At 35.8% G+C, this 7,228-nt stretch overlaps 1 long non-coding RNA gene across 1 annotated transcript in view; it reads right to left on the bottom strand.

Annotated features, from left to right (window-relative positions):
- Positions 1 to 3,437: 3,437 nt before the first annotated feature.
- Positions 3,438 to 7,228, bottom strand: part of LOC129145479 (uncharacterized) — a 63,484-nt gene continuing 59,693 nt past the window's right edge. Inside the window, exon 3 of the long non-coding RNA XR_008551099.1 lies at positions 3,438 to 4,246. This is a non-coding gene — a long non-coding RNA (uncharacterized LOC129145479). The remainder of the gene's footprint in view (positions 4,247 to 7,228) is intronic.

Here is a 7,228-nt window from a genome sequence, read left to right on the forward strand (position 1 = left end):
ATTTGTTGGCTGGTAACGTACATTTAAGGAAGCATGAACCTATACTCTTTTTTTTAAGATTTTATTTTATATAATTCTAACATCATTTTTCATCTTTGCACAATGTATGCATTTTCATTGTGGTTATATTCCCCATACAAATGCACCCCCACTTATTTTGACTCTAGTCTTTCCTCTCCCTTCCCCTCCCTCCCTAACCTATACTCTTAAAAAATACAGTGTTGTAAATCAATGTTACTTCAAAAAAGTGAATGAAATAAAACCAACAACAAAAAGAATGTTTTCCTGAAAAATGGGTTGTATAGTTTGAAATTAACTCTGGTCCACTCCTAAATAAAACCAAGGGGTGAATAGAAACATGGCAAGTGGGGAAAGTAAAAGGTAATCATCTGTTTTGGCCTCCTAAAGTGACCTGAATTCTTGGTCTGAAGTCAAGGAAGCATTGTCCAGACTATATGCAACCCTGATAGAACCTACAGCAGATGACCAGCATCCTGGAGGGAAGGAGGTATGGAATGCGGTGTCATAAATAGTTGAGACGTAGGGAATCCATCTGGTGACTCTTTCTCCCTATGCTTGGACAATATTTGCACCACCTGTGCAACTTCACTGAGTTTGTGGAACTGAACAAATGTTATAAGTTTTCTGAGCGTCCATTTTTTTCATTTGTGAAATGGAGTTACTGATCTTAACCTTGCACAGTGGGTATAAAAATTAGTCCTCATATGTTACATGCTGGGTACATAGTACAGGATCAATGTGTAATGGCTTTCTCCTTTCCTAATGGACAGTTCTGAATATATTTTTGTTTGACCATATTATACACTTTTAGAAAACTGAGAGGCATGACTTACCTAATTAATATGTAAAAATAACAAAAGTTCAGGCCCCGATTCCATTCTTCTGACAATACAGTTTTAATGGAAAGCAAACTGCATACAACCCATTTCTGCTGGGACTGTGTGAATTACTTCTGTCTTGGTATACATCCAACCTTAATTTTAAATATTACTACAACACAGCACAAAAGATGGGTCCATAGTAACAAATCATGACCCAAAAAAAGAAGAGCGGTCTCAGTGCGGGCCTGAGCTTAGGACCATTACCACAGATTTGTGAGGGAAATAAGCATTACTGGTGATGAGTTTGTGAGAAAAATGTGAAGAAACCCAACTCCAGAAACCTAAACTCCGGAATTTAAGCAAAGAATAATGTGAATAGCAAAAGAAGAGGTCATTCAGCCAAGGGCTAATATCCCAAACTTTCATCTACTACAGAGATTTAAAAAGGACACAGGCAATTTTTCCAGTGAGAGAATAAATATATAAGGACAATGACTAAACCATAGATAAGAGTTCATCCTACTCAGGTCACCAATCCCCTTATTTTCAAAAATAACCAGGAAGCCAGCCAGCCAGCCAGTTACAAGCCAGACTTGTAGGAAGCTAGATTTTTTTTTTTTTTGAGAAAGTGACATTTTTTTTTATTTTATATATTTTTACATCGTTTTTCATTTTTGTACAATGTATGCATTTTCATCTTAGTTATAGTCCCTGTAAAATTCCCACCCCCCCTTGTTTTGAGCCTACTCTCTTCTCGCCCCCTGTAGTGTGTCTCTGGTTTATAGTTGCCTGTTGATTTTAATCTTTACTTTATTATAATTAGACTTTTTCCTGATCCCTTATTTAGATTTTCTAAATTCCTGCTATGAGTGAGACCATCCAGTATTTTTCTTTTTTTTTTCTGTCTTATTTCACTGAGAATTGATCCCTTCCAGTTCATTCTAGTGACTATTAAGGAAGCTAAGCAATAATTTCTGTGATAGTGAGCCCAAAATGGTCAGAGCTTGATTAGTAACTAAGAATCTCCAATGTTTGTCCTTGTTTTGATCAGACCAGTACCAATCAGAAAAAAACAAAACAAAACAAAAAAAAAAAACACCTAACATGGACCTTTAACCAGTAATGTAGGTCAAAATCAGGACCAGTTAAAAAAAAAAAAAAACTAATATACACCTCCAGACAGTAGCATAGGATGCCTTGTTTCTAGATAACCCACCTGCAGTTTTCCCATGTTAACAGCACAATAAGGATATCCTTCCCTTATTTCTAGTTTAAAGTTTCCCACTCCTCTGCCTCCTGGTGAGTCTCATCAAAACAGGGATGGTAGTTGACTCTTTAGCTACAGCAAGCTCTGGTCTTCATGTATTTCCATACCAGGCAAATATATGCCCAGCCAGGAAAGAAACTCAGTTCTAACTGTAAAGTAACTGTTTCAGTCCTATCCAATTGATAAAACTCCACGCCACACCACAACTTTTGTATCCCATCTGTCTTTTTCTATCTGTAACTCTTTTTACTCTATCAATTCTTTTTACTTAGATCTACAGTCCTCTAGCCTCCCTTTACAGCTGATTTGGATGACTATAAGCCATTCAGCATTGTTTTCTTCACACTTCACAAAAGACAGAAATGATAAGCTAGATTTCATTAAGTCAAAACCTGTTACCTGCCCCATGAGAGACAATGGCAAGAGAGTAAGACATATCACAAGCTTCAGGAAATTATTTGCAAAAAACACATCTGATAAAGGATTGTTACCCAGAATATACAAAGAGCTCTTAAAACTCAACAATAAGAAAACAAATATCCCAATTAAAAAAAATAAGCCAAGATCTTAACAAACACCTCACCAAAGAAGATACATAGATGGCAAGTAAGTACCTATAAAAGATGCTCTCTTGTCACATCTCATCAGGTAAATTCAAGTTAAAAATAAGAATTAGGTACCACTGCACATCTATTAGGATAGCCAAAGTCCAGAACACTACAGAATACTGGCGAGAATGTGGAACCTGAGCTCTCATTCACTTCTGGATGGAAATGCAAAAAAAGTCACAATCGCTTTGGAAGATAATTTCCTAAAGCATACTCTTACCAAAAGACCTAGCAACCATACTCTATGATACTTACCCAAAGGAATTGAAAACATCTCTACACAAAAAGATGCACATGAATGTTTAGAGCAACTTTATTCCTTTTTGTCAAAAACTTGTGAGCAATTAAAATACCTTCCATAGGTGAACAGATAAATAAACTGTGTTTCAATTTGCACTCCAAGTAGATCGAAATTTGAAAATTACACACACACATACTATACATGCATATATATGTAGCATATGTTATACATAATTTCATTATGTATAACTTTTTTTAAAAGGAGACATTGGCTAGTAACCATGGAAACAGTCTTTCCCAAACTTGCACTACAAAACAGAAAATGAAAAAGAAAAAAGATACAACACTGGAAATGAAGTTGCTATTTTTGAGTGAATTTTCCCACTGTTTAAAGGGATATTGAAGTCGTACTGGGGAAAAAAAAAGATTTGGAGGCCTATTTGTATCTTAGGAAACTTTGGAAACTGGTCACCTGAAATAATTAGAAAGATATTTTGCACCTCACAGAAACCAGAACATTTATTTCTCTATCAACTAGAAAACATTGAAACGATATCTCTACTCAATGGTGATTTTGGAAGCGAGGGAAAAATTGTGACCCTCCACTTTCATACCCATCCAAGCCCTCCCCAACAGGAAAGGCTGACAAAAGAGATGCTCAGACAAGCTAAAATAAGTACCTCCCCCTACTGAATCAGTTTTGGAAAAAAATTACTTATGATATACAATTGCCAAAGTCAACAATGGAGCTACCTCTACTCTCCTTGACAAAGCCAGTTTTCAAATAGGCAGGAGGCTTGTCTGGGGTTATTTTTGGTCCAAGTTATGCCTCACATGTGCTCCCCTTCTGCTCCTACTCTAATCTTCATCTGAGAATAAGTGTTTCTCAAACAGTATGTTTCAACTTTCAATCCAAAGGAAGGAACATGCTACCTGCTGGAGTATCACTAAGAACCTTAATTGATGTCACTGGGTTTGCACAGCCGGAATACTTGCCAAGAATATTACAAAATGTTTTCCTTCTTTCCATAAAATCAGAGTAGCCTGGAGTCCCATAAAGGCCACTGTCAGGGCAAAGGAATTTGAATGATGGGTTTCAACATTTTTACCACTTGTGCTGAGTGATTTGAGTCATGATGCTTTTACAAGTGAAGAAAGATGGAGCCAACCACGTGCAGATCTTATCTGTCCTTATTCCTTTTTTTCTTCCGGTTCATCTTTCAACTAAAAAGTTGCAAAGTTTGTGTGGCAAATAGGCATAAAAATTAACATAGATGATCAGTTGTCCACTATGAAAAAAAAGAGGGGAAAAAGTCCGTTAAGCAACATGTTTTATCCCACAGTTTAGAGGGAACATATCCCCTAATTCATACTTCTATCTGGCTTGTAAGATTCAGAATTTTGGAAAAAATAGATGACATTTTATTAGTTTCCCTTGGTCAGTATGATGTACAAAGGACCATACAGGTATTAAAAAACTAGATGGAAATACAGTGAAGTGTTAATGTTTTTCTACTTGTGGTAAGATTGTAAAGGATTCATTTTCTTCTTCATTTTTTTCTACATTCTAAATTTCTATAATAAAAATGTAAAGCTTTATTGAAAAATGTAAAATTTTATTTTAAATAGTTTGTAGGAACATGGCATCCCATCATCCACAGAAAAAAACTATCTACCATTGGCCTCCAACCATATTCCTACAACTTTTTCATTTTTCAGTACTCTCTTCACCCACTTTTCACTTCAATAAAAAATTAGCTTGTTATCATTTCCCACACACATTCTAAACACTCTTGATTCTGCATAGCTGTTTATTCTGCTCCTGGATTTTCTTCCATGCACACGTATCTGAGGCTTTACCTGGGGGCTTTTTCCAAACTAAACCCCTTTCCCTCTCATAATTCCTGCACAACTTCTTTCTTGATTCCCAATATAATTAATTACAACCAACATTCCTTTCATCTTTCTTCTTTCCTAGTTTCAAGTAGCTCTCCAGATTTCTCTTTTTAACTATTATCTCCAAATCTATGCCTTTATTTGCATATTCTGAAGCATTTAAGACTCAGACACTTGAGAAATGAATGTAACTGAAGGAACATATCAGCTGAAGGTAGTAAGGACCATCATTGTCTTGTCTGATTACTCACAGAAGGCACCATAAACAGGATGACAATGTATAAGTTATCAGATAGAATACGACTTGGACTCACTGTCAGCTTATCAGTCCAAGTTTTGATCAGGTTGAATGTAAGTTTAGTTCCAAGCCTCTAATCCTTAGAGGTGAGAGTTATAAAATCAGGCCTTATCTGTTTTTATATTTAATTTAATAATAAACTATTTAATTTCATATCATTTATACTATAGTTTCTATATGTAGCCATTAACAAATGATTTTGTGGAACACTTTCACTTCTAGACAAAGACTTCATTTTTCCCTAGTGTTCATAACTCCTCTACATTCCATGCACTTACTCTCACTTCCTCTTATTTCTCCCTTCTTTTCCCTTTCTCCTTCCCTCCCTTTCTTTCCTTCTCTTTCCCTTCCTTCTCTCATTTCTTCTTTCACTCAGATGCTTTATATATATTTCATGTCATTAAATGCATAGCTTTCTAAAATTTAATCTACAAAACAAAAATTCACTATCTCATTCATTGCCAGAAAACTCCTTGATTCTGCAATTTTAGTTTGGATACTAGACAAACACAGAAATGAGAATTTTGAGTATATAAGTCCTTCATATTTTTCTCTTATTATTAAAAAGAGTTAAGATGATAGCTTGACTCTTTGACTATTATATAGAAAACCTTGAAAAAATCAATTACTGGTGTATTTGGTAAATATAACATGAAAGATTTGGGAAATAAAAGACATCTGTATGACTTGTAAATTTTTTTCTCATGTTTGACTTTAATAATCTACATATTAATAAATTCTCTAAGCAATTCTTTGGGTATTGCTATATGTTAATATGAGAAGTACGAAATAAATGAGACACAGATCCTATTCTATAGAGATTTACAGTAATATGGGGGTGACAGGTAAGCAATTTATACTATAGTTTGGGGGGAATCAGCAACAGAGGCAGGTCCAAGATGCCATAAAAAGTAAATAATGAACTCTTTTTAGAAGGGAAGATCTTCCGGAGGCTCAGAGAAGTCACTTGATCTTTGTTTCAAGAGATGACAAACACAGAGGCAGACTTCTGTGTTTATTTCATGGGCAACGACTCATGTTTCCAATCTCATTTGAACAGTAGGGAAAATAAACATGACGTCTGTCAGACTTTCCTCTAAACAAAAAATATGTCTTATATGTTAGGACACCAGAGAACATTCACAAAGCAAAAACCTTAACCCAGAAGAAACTGACGTCCATGGCTGCCACAGCTCCTTTGCATCTGATCAAGACTTTTCTGCCTGACTCTCGTTCCTTGCTGGAATCATATCTGCCACAGACCCTGCTTCCACACCATCCCCTGAGCTATCAGTGAATAGATTACCCCCTGTTTCAATTAAGACACATATGTGTTTCTCCAAAGAAATGTAGAACATGAGTATTGACATGCCTCTTGGCAAAGTCAAGATTAAACACGGATCTCAAATTTCCTCCGCCAAGTGGTCTGAGGACCCAGACACCCTCAGGTACAGGGATGTAGGACCACTAGAAATCCCATTACATCTTTTATAGACATTGGGTGGAACTTGCCAATTTTATTAAGAAACAAATGAACAATAAGGAAATAAAAAATAAGGAAATGCAAGAAGGCTGCAAATGGGAGGGAGCAAAACTTACCCTTACTAAATGCTCCCTCGGTACACAGCATTTTATTCATCATTTTACTGAATTGTCCCAAAATGTTTTGCTCTCTAGTAAACAAATAAGCAACCCAACAAAGCATGGTGATGAATAAAAATGCTGTGCGCTCAGTGAACTTTTATTAAGTTCAAGTTGTGCTGCCTCCTATGTGTGTGCCTTTCACTATCATTTTTCTTTAATTCTTTTTTATTTCTTTATTTTTGTAAGGGTAAGGGAGGTGAGGTTGGTGGGGAAAGGTTGGTGGAGATGGAAAGGTGAGGAGAGGACTGTAAAAAATTTAATAAAGTTTCTTCTTCTGGGAATGTTTAGGGTTTTTCCCATAAGCACTTATTATACACAATTGATGTGAGCAACAAATTAAAGTGGGGGTGGGGGGACAGGAAGAGAGAGGAAAGGAAGGGAGAAAAGGGAAAAGATAAGATAAATAGGATAGGGTATTTAGGAGGAATTTTTT

The sequence above is a fragment of the Talpa occidentalis genome, unplaced genomic scaffold, assembly GCF_014898055.3.
Source record: "Talpa occidentalis isolate TD23 unplaced genomic scaffold, MPIMG_talOcc4v2.1 talOcc4.12, whole genome shotgun sequence".
Classification (NCBI taxonomy): Eukaryota; Metazoa; Chordata; class Mammalia; order Eulipotyphla; family Talpidae; genus Talpa; species Talpa occidentalis.